The 12,950-nt window shown below is 38.2% G+C and overlaps 1 pseudogene; it reads right to left on the reverse strand.

Moving 5' to 3' along the window:
- Positions 1 to 12,439: 12,439 nt before the first annotated feature.
- Positions 12,440 to 12,621, reverse strand: LOC148758818 (ATP synthase F(0) complex subunit j, mitochondrial pseudogene; annotated as a pseudogene).
- Between the last annotated feature and the right edge of the window lie 329 nt (positions 12,622 to 12,950).

Below are 12,950 nucleotides of genomic sequence, written 5' to 3' on the forward strand. Positions count from 1 at the left end.
GGTCAGATTTGCCATTCTCTCAAGTTTGCCCTTCTCAGGGCAACAAGATGGCTCCCATATTATCAAGCATCCTATGTAAGTAAACCTGTGACACCAAAGTGGTGTTTATTCCTGTTTGCCTCTTTTCAAGACTGAGGAAATGTTTCCCAGAAGCACTCCAGAATATTTCATCACATCTCATGGCCAGAACTATGTCATTTTCCCATCCCAGATCTACAGAATAGAGTTCACAGTCTTCTCATGATGGACATTTAGTGGGAGAAAGAAAGAAAATCTTGGTTGTTAGACTACTGAGATTTTACACTACTGAGATTTTGATGTGCTCGTTACTGCAGCATAACCCAGCCTGTCCTGACTTGATTAATGAAACCTAAAGTTAATCAACATCTTTATCCTCCTTCTGAACAATAAATCCAGTCACTCCCTTTCCTTGTGATGTGCTACCGCACTCCCTCTTCCCTCTGTAGTCAAACACTTTTATTAGTTTCTTTTGAATGCTTCCAATATTTCTTTAAGCAGATACAAGCAAATAAGAATATATATTATTTTATCCTTTCTCTTGCATTAAAGGCAGGACATTATTACTATTTTGCACCTTTTTTTTGTTACTTAAAACAGATACTAGAGGTCTTTTCCTATCAGTACATTAAAAGCTTCCAATTTTTTTTTAGAGCTGTGTTGTGTTCCATGAATAAATAGAGAACAGTTTTGTTTCACCAGTTTCTTATTGATAGCATGTGGCTATTTCCGATCTTTTTCTATTGTAGATGGTGATGCGATGATGAATTACCCTATACTGTACATACGTCATTTTGTCAGTGTTCAGGGAACATATAAAATTTCCAGAAGTGGAAATGTCAGGTCAGAGGGTAAACGAACTATTGCTAATTGCCTTCCATTATAGTTGTGTCTTTTTCACTCCTGCTGACAATATATGAGATGACCTGATTCCCCATAGCCTTGCTAACAGAAACTACTGTTTAACTTTTGGGTTTTTCCTAATTTAATAGTTATCTCAGTTTAGTTTCAATTTGCATTTTTCCTATTATGAGTTAAAGGAAGTTTACTTTCGTTTTATATGCATCAGGACCATTTGTATATCTTTATTCTGTGAACTTTCTATTCTTGTACTTTGCTTATTTTTCTTTTAAAATATTGATCTTTATTGGCCTTTTTTTATTGATGTATTGATATTGATAATACAATTCCTTATATACTTGGAGAATCAGTGCTTCATCTATAATGTAAGTTGCAAATATATTTTCCCAGTTTGTCATTTGCCTTTCAACAATGCTTATAGCATATTTTTCCATGTACTTAAAGAAATTTTTTTTTTTAAACCTCAATTGATTTTTTTTAATGTGTTTTGTTTGTTTGTTTGTTTGTTTTGTTTGTTTGTTTGTTTTTAAAGATTTTATTGGGGAAGGGGAACAGGACTTTATTGGGGGAACAGTGTGTTCTTCAGGACTTTTTTCCAAGTCAAGTTGTTGTCCTTTCAATCTTAGTTGTGGAGGGTTCTGTTCAGCTTCAAGTTGTTGTCCTTTTAGTCTTAGTTGTGGAGGGCGCAGCTCAGCTCCAGGTCCAGTTGCCGTCTTCTAGTTGCAGGGGGCACAGCCCACTATCCCTTGCGGGAGTCGAACCGGCAACCTTGTGGTTGAGAGCCCGCGCTCCAACCAACAACTGAGCCATCCGGGAGGCAGCTCAGCTCAAGGTGCCGTGTTCAATCTTAGTTGCAGGGGGCAGAGCCCACCATCCCTTGCAGGACTCGAGGAACCGAACTGGCAGCCCTGTGGTTGAGAGCCCACTGGCCCATGTGGGAATCGAACCGGCAGCCTTTGGAGTTAGGAGCATGGAGCTCTAACCGCCTGAGCCACCGGGCTGGCCCAAGAAATTTTTTTATATAGTCAAAATTACTAATCTTTTTGTGTCTTTTATGTTTTGAGTCATAGTTAGCTCTTAAAGAAATTCGCCCTTGTTTTCTTTGGATAGTTTTATGGTTTCATTTTTTAATATTAAGCTTTTAAAGATATTTGCCTTTTTCCTAGTACATGATGAGAGGTATCGATTCAATTTTATGTTTTTTCCAGGTGGCTACCCGTTGTTTATTTCAAATTCTTTCTTGCCACTCTGATTTTGAGTTGACATCTTTTCATACACTAAATTTTTGGATGTATTTTGTTTTATTTTTGCGCTTTTTATTCTCCTCCTTTAGTCTGTCTAGTCATGCACCATTATCATACTGTTGTGATCATTGGGGTCTGTGAGTATGTTTTCATATCTGTTTCGGATAGCTCCACCACATTGTTCTTCCATTTCAAAGTTTTTTATAGTTACTCTTGCTTATTTATTTTTTTGAATGAATGTAGAAACTTATCTATTTCCTGGAAAAAAATTATAAATTTAAGATTGATTGACAGAGAATGCACTTTTTACCGTGTTGAAATTTTCTTTCAAAGAAAATGACCTCTAGTTCCATTGTTCTGTTCTAGTTTTGTGTCCCATAGTAGTGTTTTGAAATTTTCTTCATAAAGATGTATATTTCTTAACTTTATTCTTGTTTTTCTCCTTTTCCCCCCCCTCAAAGGATTTCAGAATTTAACCTGTTTGCTTTTTTTTTACACTGAGACCCACTTTACACTCACCACCCACTGAGACTTTAGCTTTTTCATATCTGGGAAGCTCTTTATCTGTCCTTCAATTCTAAATGATAGCTTTGCTGAGTAGAATAATCCTGGTTATAAGTCCTTGTTTTTCATCATTTTGATATTTTGTGCCAATTCTTTCTGGCCTGCAAAGTTTATGTTGAGAAATCAGCTGACAGTCTTGTGGGAGCTGCCTTGTAGGTAACTAACTGCTTTTTTCTTGCTGCTTTTAAGATTCTCACTTTGTCTTTAACATTTTGCACTTTAATTATGATGTGTCTTGGTGTGGACCTCTTTAGGTTCATCTTGTTTGGGACTCTCTGTGCTTCTGGGCTTGTATATCTACTTCCTTTTCTAGGTTAAGAAAGTTTTCCATCATTATTTCTTAAAATAGGTTTCCAATTCCTTGCTCTCTTCTCCTGATACTCTATGATGTGACTATTGGTATGCTTGATTGCTTGATGTCCCTGAGGCCCCTTAAACTAGTCTCGTTTGTTTGGATTTTTTTTTTTTTCTGTTCAGATTGGGTGTTTTCTGCTACCTTATCTTCTAAATCACTAATTCGATCCTCTGCTTCATCTAAACTACTGTTGATTCCTTCTAATGTATTTTTCATTTCAGTTATTGTAGTCTTTATTTTTGACTGGTTCTTTTTAATGTTTTCTATCTCCATTTTTATGTTTCTTATCTCTTTGTTGAAGTTCTATCTAAGATCATTGAGCATCCTTATGACCAGTGATTTGAAATCTGTGTCTGGTAGATTGTTTGTCTCCATTGTGTTTAGTTGTTTTTCTGGAGGTTTGTTCTGTTCTTTCATTTGGGAAATGTTCCTCTGTCTCCCATTTGGCTGCCTCCCATGGTTTGTGTCTATGTAGGGCTGCTATGCATCCTGGTCTTAGTAGAGTGGCCTATGTAGTTGGTCCTGTGGACTCAGCGGTGCAGTCTCCCTGGTCATCAGAGCCAAGTGTTCCAGGTGTGTCCCTTGTGTGCCCTCCTTTTGTTGTTGAGACTGGATTGCTGTTTGCTTGTCAGTGGGAGGGATTGACCCACAGGCTGACTTGTTGTGAGGACTGGCTGTGAATACAGTGGATGAGCGATTGTGAAGTGCTGACTCTAGAGAGCATGGTTCACTTTAGTGCGGCTCTGGTGCCTGTCCAGCCTTCCCTTTGTGTGTGTTGTCCTTGGAAGTGGCCAGGTGATGATCCGGCCCAGTCTGAAGCTGGCCACTGGGCCTGCCAGTACTGGGGCCTCCTGGGTGGGGGCCCGCTGCAGGTCAAGTTCAGCCGCAGTCTGTATATTGCCCAAGGCCAACTGGCATGAGCCACAGAACAATTTAGAGATGGCCATCACATGTGCTGTGCTTGGAGGTGCCTTGAAAGGCCAAGCCACAAACCAAGGCCAGCTGTCGCTAGTACTGGGCTGAAGGCTGCTCAGCCAGAGGTATAGGACATGCTGAAGCCAGATGCTGCTTGTTTGGGTTTTGAGAACTTTTGAGAGACTTTAAAAAAGTCCTCAGCGTGAGCTAGGCTGTTTATACAGAAAAGCCACTGGAAGCATCTTGCGTGGGGATTGGTCTCAGGGAATCACTAGGGTGGGGCAGACAAAAGGTGATAGCCAGTTTGATGGAGACTCAGATATGGTGTCTGCCCACATCTGCATGCAGGGCTGGCGAGGGTTCAACAAAGAAACAATGGCTTCTGCCAGCTCCTCTATCTGGGAGAAAGCTGCCCCTCTAGCCTTCACCCTGCAGCTAGACAATTCAGTTCCTCCTTGTATGTTCCTGGAGCCTTTCAAGGCGCTACCCCAGGGCTGGAGCTCAGAGTGAGTGAGTCCATCAGCGAGTAAGTCTGTGTGTGGTCCTTTTAAGAGGAATGCCTGGCAGTACAGCCACCCTCCATCTCACTCAGCCACAATCTCCACTGATTTCCACAACCAGAAGTTATGGGGACTTCTTTCTCTGGCACTGAAACCCTGGGCAGGGGAGGGGCTGGGACCCCTCACTCAGGGGTCAACCTCCGTAGCCAAGATATTTCCCCCGATTTTTAATGATCACACGCAGGTTTGGGACCAGCCTGTTTCGCATCTCTGCCCCTCCTACCAGTCTTGAGGTGGCTTCTTCTGTGTGTCCATAGTTGAAGGGCTTTGGTTTGACTATTTCAGATAATTCTCAATAATGGTTGTTCTGTGGTTTAGTTGTAATTGATGTGATCATGAGAGGAGGTGAGCACAGTGTTTACCTACTCCACTATCTTGACCAGAAATCCGTGTGTGGTCCCTTTAACACCTGGGACTGTTTCCACCCTCCAACTCATTCAGACACAATCTCCACTGGTTTCCACAACCAGAAGTTATGGGGATTTCTCTTCCTAGCACTGGAACCCTGGGCTGGGGAGCCTGCTGTGGAGCTGGGACCCCTTGCTCCTCAGTGGGGGGATCCTCTGTAGCCAAAATATACCTCCTGATTTTTAACCACCACCTGTGAGTGTGGGGCCAGCCCATTCTGCAGCTCTGCTCCTCCTACCAGTCTCCATATGGCTTCTTCTGTATGTCCTTAGTTGTAGTACTTCTGTTCAGCTAGACTTCAAGTGGTTCTCAATGATGGTTGTTTTGTAGTTTAGTTGTAATTTTGATGTGGTCGTTAAAGGAGGCAAGCAAGTGTTTACCTGCTGTGCCACCTTGACTGGAACTCTATTCTTATGTAGTTTATCTATGTGTTGTTTTTGCTGTTACAGATGTGGTCTCATTTTCCATTGCATTTTTTAACTGATATTGCTTTATGTAGGAAACTTATTCATTGCTGTGTATTAATTTTATATCCTCCAATTCACTGGATTCTGTTATTTATAACAATTTTTCGGTTGATTCTGTTAAATATAAAATCATGTCATTTGAAAATAGTGACAATTTTACCATCTCTTTTACAATTCTCATACTTTCTCTTATCTAATTGTATTTGTTAATATCTTCAGGACAATATTAAATAGCAGTGATAATAGTGGGTATTTTTGCCTTGTTTCTTACTTGTGCATGAGTTCTTCTGGTTTTCTCTATGAAGATTGACTCTGGTTTCAGGATTAATAAATCATGTCATTCACGTCAAATACATCATCTATTTATATTTTTGGGGTGTTTTTAAAAATCAACAATGGGTTTTTGCTCTGTTCCAAATCCTTGTTAGTATCAGTTGAGATAATCGTATACATTTTTTCTTAGTATATAATATTAGTGTTATTTCACATTCAGTGGTGTTGGGATAATTGGGGGGAAAAATAAAGCTACCATTCTCAAAATTAAATTCCAGATGCATTAAAGGGCTAAACATAAAACAACAACAACAACAACAAAACCACCAAGATATGAAAGTATTAGATGAAAATACAGACAAAAAATTATATATATATATATGTGTATATATATATATATATATATATATATATATATATATATTCTGAAAAGTAGGAAGGATCCTTTAAATCAAACACACACACACACACACACACACACACACACACAAAAAAAAAATCATGCAGGAAAACATAGACAGACATTTATAACCCATGGGATAGGGAAAATTTTCTAAAGCAGGACACACACTCACAAAAAGCTTTACAGAAAAGATTGATAAATTTGATCCTCAAAATAAAACTGTATTCTTATAAAATATACCAAAACAAAAGTGAAAGAAAAGGCAAGAGGCTAGAAGAAAAGATTTGTATCATATATACAGTAACAAAAAATTAATACAAAAAATGTTAGTCAGCAAGAAAAAAGCAATTCAAAAGAAAAATTGTCATAAGCTATAAAGAAGCAAAACAAAAAGCCAATAAAGATCTTAAAAGATAACTTTTTTTTAAAAAAAGATTTTATTGGGGAAGGGGAACAGGACGTTATTGAGGAACAGTGTGTACTTCCAAGCCTTGTTTTTCAAGTCAAGTTGTCCTTTCAATCTTAGTTGTGGAGGGTGCCATTCAGCTTCAAGTTGTTGTCCTTTCAGTCTTAGTTGTGAGGGCTCAGCTCAGCTCCAGGTCCAGTTGCCATTTTCTAGTTGCAGGGGGCACAGCCCACCATCCCTTGTGGGAGTCGAACCGGCAACCTTGTGGTTGAGAGGATGCATTCCAACCAACTGAGCCATCTAGGACCTCAGCAGCGGCTCAGCTCAAGGTGCCGTGTTCAATCTCAGTTGCAAGGGGCGGAGCCCACCATCCCTTGCGGGACTCGAGGAGTTGAACCAGCAACCTTGTGGTTGAGAGCCCACTGGCCCATGTGGGAATCGAACCGGCAGCCTTCGGAGTTAGGAGCATGGAGCTCTAACAGCCTGAGCCACTGGGCCGGCCCTTAAAAGATAACTTTTATAGTCAGTCAGGGAAATGCAGATCTTAACAACAACAAGATATTATTTCTTAACTGTGATGTAGACAAGAATTACATATTGGTTATGTCAAGGGCAGGCAAATATATAGAAAATTGATATCCTATATTCAGTTGCTGGGAATTTAAATTGATATAATCTTTTTGGAAGATAATTTAGTGATATCAAAATACAAAAAAAAGCATACTATTTTATGTAAGAATGATACTTACACAGCATACACTTGAAGTATTAGGTTGGTGCGAAAGTAATTGTGGTTTAAAAGGTTAAAAATAATTGCAAAAACCACAATTACTTTTGCACCAACCTAATATATATGTACATATGATGAAGAGATCTATAATAATAAAAATTTAAAACAAACCAATTATCCATCAATGGTGAAATGGTTAAATCTGTATATTGTACATGTACATAAGGAGACATGTACATTAACGTTCATTGCATCACTGTTTGGAATAGCAAACAGTAAAGAACCTAAATGACAACCATGGGGGAATAGATAGATAAAATGTGGTCTAATTATATGATACATTATTATGCAGTTAAAAGGAATAAACAAACATATTTATCAATGTGATGGAACTCAAACATAAATTGCATTATAAAAGGAAGTGATACATATAGCATGATACCATTTTTGTAAAATTTTTAATTCACAAAATAATGCTGCATGTTTTATAAGGAAAATATGGCAGGTGGGTTGGAAAGGTGTACATTAAATATCTGGACAAAGATGTCTATGGTGAAGGGAGAAGAGTAGGAATAGGTAAAGGAATAAAACTCAAAATTGAATATAACTGAGGAATATGAATAATCAAATCACATCAATCCATTTGTACAACTGAGGTCTAACACAATTAGAAAAACAAAAAAGAACAAAATTATGATACAACCATCCCAATACTTAGGTGAGAATTAAAAGTAAATAATTAAGTGGATCTATGTGTTTTTTTGACATGGAAACATCTCCAAGACATATTGCTAAGTGAAAAAAACAAGTGAAAGGACCATATGTACAATGTTATAACACTTATGGAAAACAAAAACCACAAAATGAAACTCTCTTTACAAAGACACACATACACATGCACACACACATATGCAAATGATTAGAGGAAGATTTTTTTAAAAGGTAACTATGGAAAAAATATAAATAGGTGGGAAATTTTCCTACATTATTTATAAAAATTTATAAATAGTACAGAATAAAAACAAAGGCAGATAGAAACTCTAGGAAAAATAAAAAGTAGTAAGAAAGAAAAGGTGGCTCTAATGATCATGGCTTCTGCAACGAACAATGAACAATATTTCACATTCTCAATAATGTAAAGCATTTGAGATTTGGGTTTTTTTGTTGTGTTTTGGTTTTTTTGCTCTCGTTCTCTCCCTCTACATAGGTGTGCATGAATGAATATATATACATATATATATATACATATATATGTATATATATGTATATATATAAAAACACATAATATATATACTTGTAGAAATTAATATACTCACAAATGTGTGTATATATGATACATATATACATGTATATAATATATGTACACACATACGTGAGTATATTAATTTCTACAAGTATTTTATGTCCACAAAAATTCATGCCATAATAAAATTTTGCTCATTTATAGTGTGAAATATAACTCCCAAGCAGACCACATCCTTGCTTCTTATGGTCGCATCATCCCTGTCTGTCTGTCTCTCTCTAACTCTAACTCTATCTCTGTATCTGTATCTGTATCTCAGCTACATAGCAAGTCAAATTCTCAAGGACTGCCATGAAGTTAAAACAAGAGGAGATGGATGATGCTACTATTGAACAGTGTCCAACTCTGAAATCATGATGCATTCATAGCCAACAGCAAAGAGATTTAATTGATTTTTAGTTGTTTATAACCATCCTGTAGATAAAGCTCAGAAAACTTAGTTATAATGTAAATGTTATGAATCTTGATAATACAAAAGTTAAATATAGATGACAGAAGGTACAAAGTGAAGTGTAGAATTGCTGAATGGACGGGTTGGGGAGCTAATATCTTAATTGTATAAGGAGCATTAAAAGCTATTGATAGAACAAAAGATAAAGGTTAGGATGTTATTTATAGTTATAAAGGTTATCAATAGAGCGTCTAAAAAAGGAGGTAGAAGACAGCTAAAAAATAAGCTGATTTTTTTCATCTATCATATGACAGATTAAATAGATAATGTCTAATATTGATAAACCAAGAAATGGAAGTAGAAGCATATTTAGGAATATGGAAGTATATCAGTTAGGGTGCTCTTCCCCAATAACAACAATAACACTAATTCAATTTGACTTGGATTTTAAGGAAATGCATTGGCTTTCATTGCTAAAGATCAAGAGGTAGGGCAAGTTCAAGTTTGATCCAATCCGGTATCTCTAGCTCTGGTTTCCTGCACTTCTCTTGGCCCTGAACTTATTCATGCGTTGGCTTAATCCTCAGGCTGGTATCAAGACGGCTGTCATTCCAGGTCTTTCCACATTTCCAAGTCTTGAAAACAATAATCTCTAGTTCCCAGAAGGAAAATAAAATTTCACTTTTCCAACTCTCATTTAAGAGTCTTCTTACATTTTTGTATTCTGAGGGAAAATAAGCCGATTTGCAGAATGATTGGTGGTGCGACCACCCATACTTCATAGAAAAGAAAGACTTGGACCACTTATGCAGTAGAGGTTGAGCCACTTGGAGGCAGGCCAGGAATATGGCCGGGGACTTGCCTGGGCTTAGGAAGTAATTATAACTTGTTCTTGAGTGGTACACCCTGCCGATTACTCTTAACTTCCAGTAGGTATAATTCATGTTATATGTCAGTCCCAAAACTGCTGGGGAAATTAGGATAGAGCTGGTGCCCAGGCTTGGGGCAAAGACTTAGAAGGAAAAGTGGAATCCCTTTCCCCTGGGCAGAATGGTTAGCAGTACCACTCAGCAGAAGAGAGTTGTGTCTAGGAGAACATTGAGTTCCGAGGTGTGGATTAAGGCGGAGCTTCTCAAACACATTGGGGGATGTGTGTGGTAATTTAGAGCAAGTAATCTACTAGGAATTTGAGTCATAATTATTTGGGTATAATTATTTGTGTATAAAGAAAATGAATGACCTAATTTTATATATGGGTTTCAAATAGATTGGGTCTTACCCCAATCAATCCTCTCTTTTTGGGAATATTTTTCCCAGGAAAGATGTTCCCTTATTCTACAGAAAAGTCACTCCCTTCTATAAATGAGTTTCCAGGAGAGAATTCATGACATGGACAATGGAGGGAAGCCTCTCTATGACATGAATAACTCCTTATCGGCTTAGCTGCTGATTTGATTTTTTTAAAAACTACTATCTGTGTGTCCTGTGTGTAGGTGTGCCTGTTTATGTTCAATCAAAAATTTTAGGGACCCGCCCAGTGGCTCAGGTGGTTGGAGCGCCCTACTCCTAACGCCAAGGTCGCTGGTTGGATTCCCACATGGGCCAGTGCGCTATGCCCTCTACAGCTAAGATTGTGAACAATGGCTCTCCCTGGGGCTGGGCTGCCCTGAGCAGCCGGAGGTCGGCGTGAGCTGCCATAGGGTGGTGACTGACTGCCTCAGCCGGGGTGGAGCGCAAGGCTCATAATACCCGCATGGGCCAGGGAGCTGTGTCCTACACAACTAGACTGAGAAACAACGGCTTGAACCAGAGTGGGGCGGGGGGGGGGGAGAATGTGGAAGAAGGGGGGAAAATTTTTTTTTAATTTTAAAAAACTAAAAAAAATTTATAGCAAGTCAGAGACTGGATCTGAAGATTTCTCCTTTCACTATCCCTGCCCTGTCACTATGTATAATTGGGTTTCTAATAAGAGATTCCATATATTGGTGATGTCCTTCTAGAACTATCTTTCTAGAAGTTGTGTGGCTGGAGATGAAGCTATTTTGATCAAATATGAAAGAATCTTTAAAGGCTAGACAAGATGATCTGAGAAAGCAATGGGTTTTTTGATCCTAGAGACCTTTACGAAAGGAAGGGATTGAAACTTGTCCTGGTAGTTTAGCTGTTCATCTATCTATCTGAGGAAAGAGTGCAAAATCAGATATTCTTTCAAGGTCCTTTTCCAGTTTTGGGTTTTTACATATTTAAAATTTAAAAGCACAAATAAAATTTAAGCTTCCCATTTTATTTTGCCCCCAAGATACATAAGTTTGACATAGAGCACAGAAATGCTAAGTGGAAAGAAAAAATGTAAACTTGAATTTAAATTTGTTTTCCCTGAAAATGACAAATGTACTATTTGCCACAAATTCTATGCAGGTTTGGAACAGAATTCTTCTTCCATTTATTCCTAAGAATTATTGTATTTAGGTGAAATGCATAAAGAAGAGTGTTTCTTTGTAAATAAGATTTTATTCAAGGTTGGCAGCCATCAATGTTCTAGGAAATAATAATAGGGTAATAATCATTTGTTCTGCCTGCAAAGTGCTTTTCCCTGGAAGGACCTTGAAGAACATTTAGAAATGGTGACCTCATTAATCCCAGCCACGTTTGTGTGAAAGAACAGGTACACGAGTGTGACAATGTTATAGACAGCCAAAGGGCTGCAAAGGAAATTTAAGTGATTTGTCAAAGGTCCACTTACAGATCCCTAGGAACAGTTTGACAATCATTTTCTTATATTTTAATCACTGACCACATAATGTGTTTCTCTTCCAAGAGTATGGGAACGTCTTAAGTCTTTGGAATAAACGTTTTCTTTAAAACATAATTTATTTTACTTGCCCCGATTATGAAAGTAGTGCATGATCATTGTGGAAAATTTGGAAAATAGGAAACAGTAGGGAGGTGGAAAATGTCACGATAACCCCACACTCTCAAAAACAATATCCTTTCCTTCTTGAAATATCTGGAATGGCTTCTGATTTCTTCCTCAAGCTCTGACTGATACCTTGGGCCATATGGTTCAAATCTACTGTAGGACTTCTTCATGCTAGTTGGCTGGGGTCCATATCATAGGTTATAGATGCCAATTCAGGGAGGTCAGCATCAGAAGGCCAAATAAATGAAAGAAGACATGGCTACAGAGAATTGTACAGGCATATAAAGTTCTTGTTTCTCCTTTGCCTAAAATGTAACAAAATTAACCAGATGAAATTAAACCCACCCCATACACCTTTCATCCTGTGGGCTCCTCTGGGCCATCAGGAAAGGTTTCCTCATTCAACCCGTGACCTAATAATGGCCTTCTCCCTTGTCTTTAACTGCCATCTCTTCTTTTTCTTTCTTTTCTTTGCATCCTACAGGTACATTTGTTCATGCCCCCAAAGAAAATGGCACATCTACAAGCATACAGCGATGTTTCATGTTCCTATCTAACATAGCTTGCTGAAATTTACAGCGAAACGGACATCCATCTAAAACACACTTCAAGTAAAGCTGGTTAATGAACCTGAGCAGGTGCAGGACTCGAAGTTTCAAAGCTTTACTTCTTTTATCAGCACTCCTAATTGTATAAACGATGAAGTCCGTCAACCTCATTCTTACCCAAATCTCCTGATAAACCTGGGTGAATGTCGTAGGGCTTCATGGAGACCCAAACGTTTTAATGAGGCTTTGAAGCATCTAGGATTAATGGCTCAGGCCACCTGCAATCTGCACGGCTGACTTGAGAAAGTATTTCTGAAATAATGACTTCATCTGTAAGGATAAAAACTATGCAGTGGAAACAATAGCAACTTTTGAAATTGGAGCATAAGATCAATGGGATGATTTTAAAGGGAGCAATTGCAATATTAATGAGGATGAGAACTGTTATTGTTACCGAACTCAAAGGGTTCACCGCTTGGGCTGTTCCATTCAAGAACAAAATGTGGTTGTTGTTAGTTTTATTTACTTGCAGCAAGTTAAGGAGACAGGGGGTTCACATCCAAAGCTCTTCTCCCTGAAGGGAG

This window comes from Rhinolophus sinicus, chromosome 2 (genome assembly GCF_057876585.1).
Source record: "Rhinolophus sinicus isolate RSI-liver-muscle chromosome 2, RSI-T2T, whole genome shotgun sequence".
Lineage (NCBI taxonomy): Eukaryota > Metazoa > Chordata > Mammalia > Chiroptera > Rhinolophidae > Rhinolophus > Rhinolophus sinicus.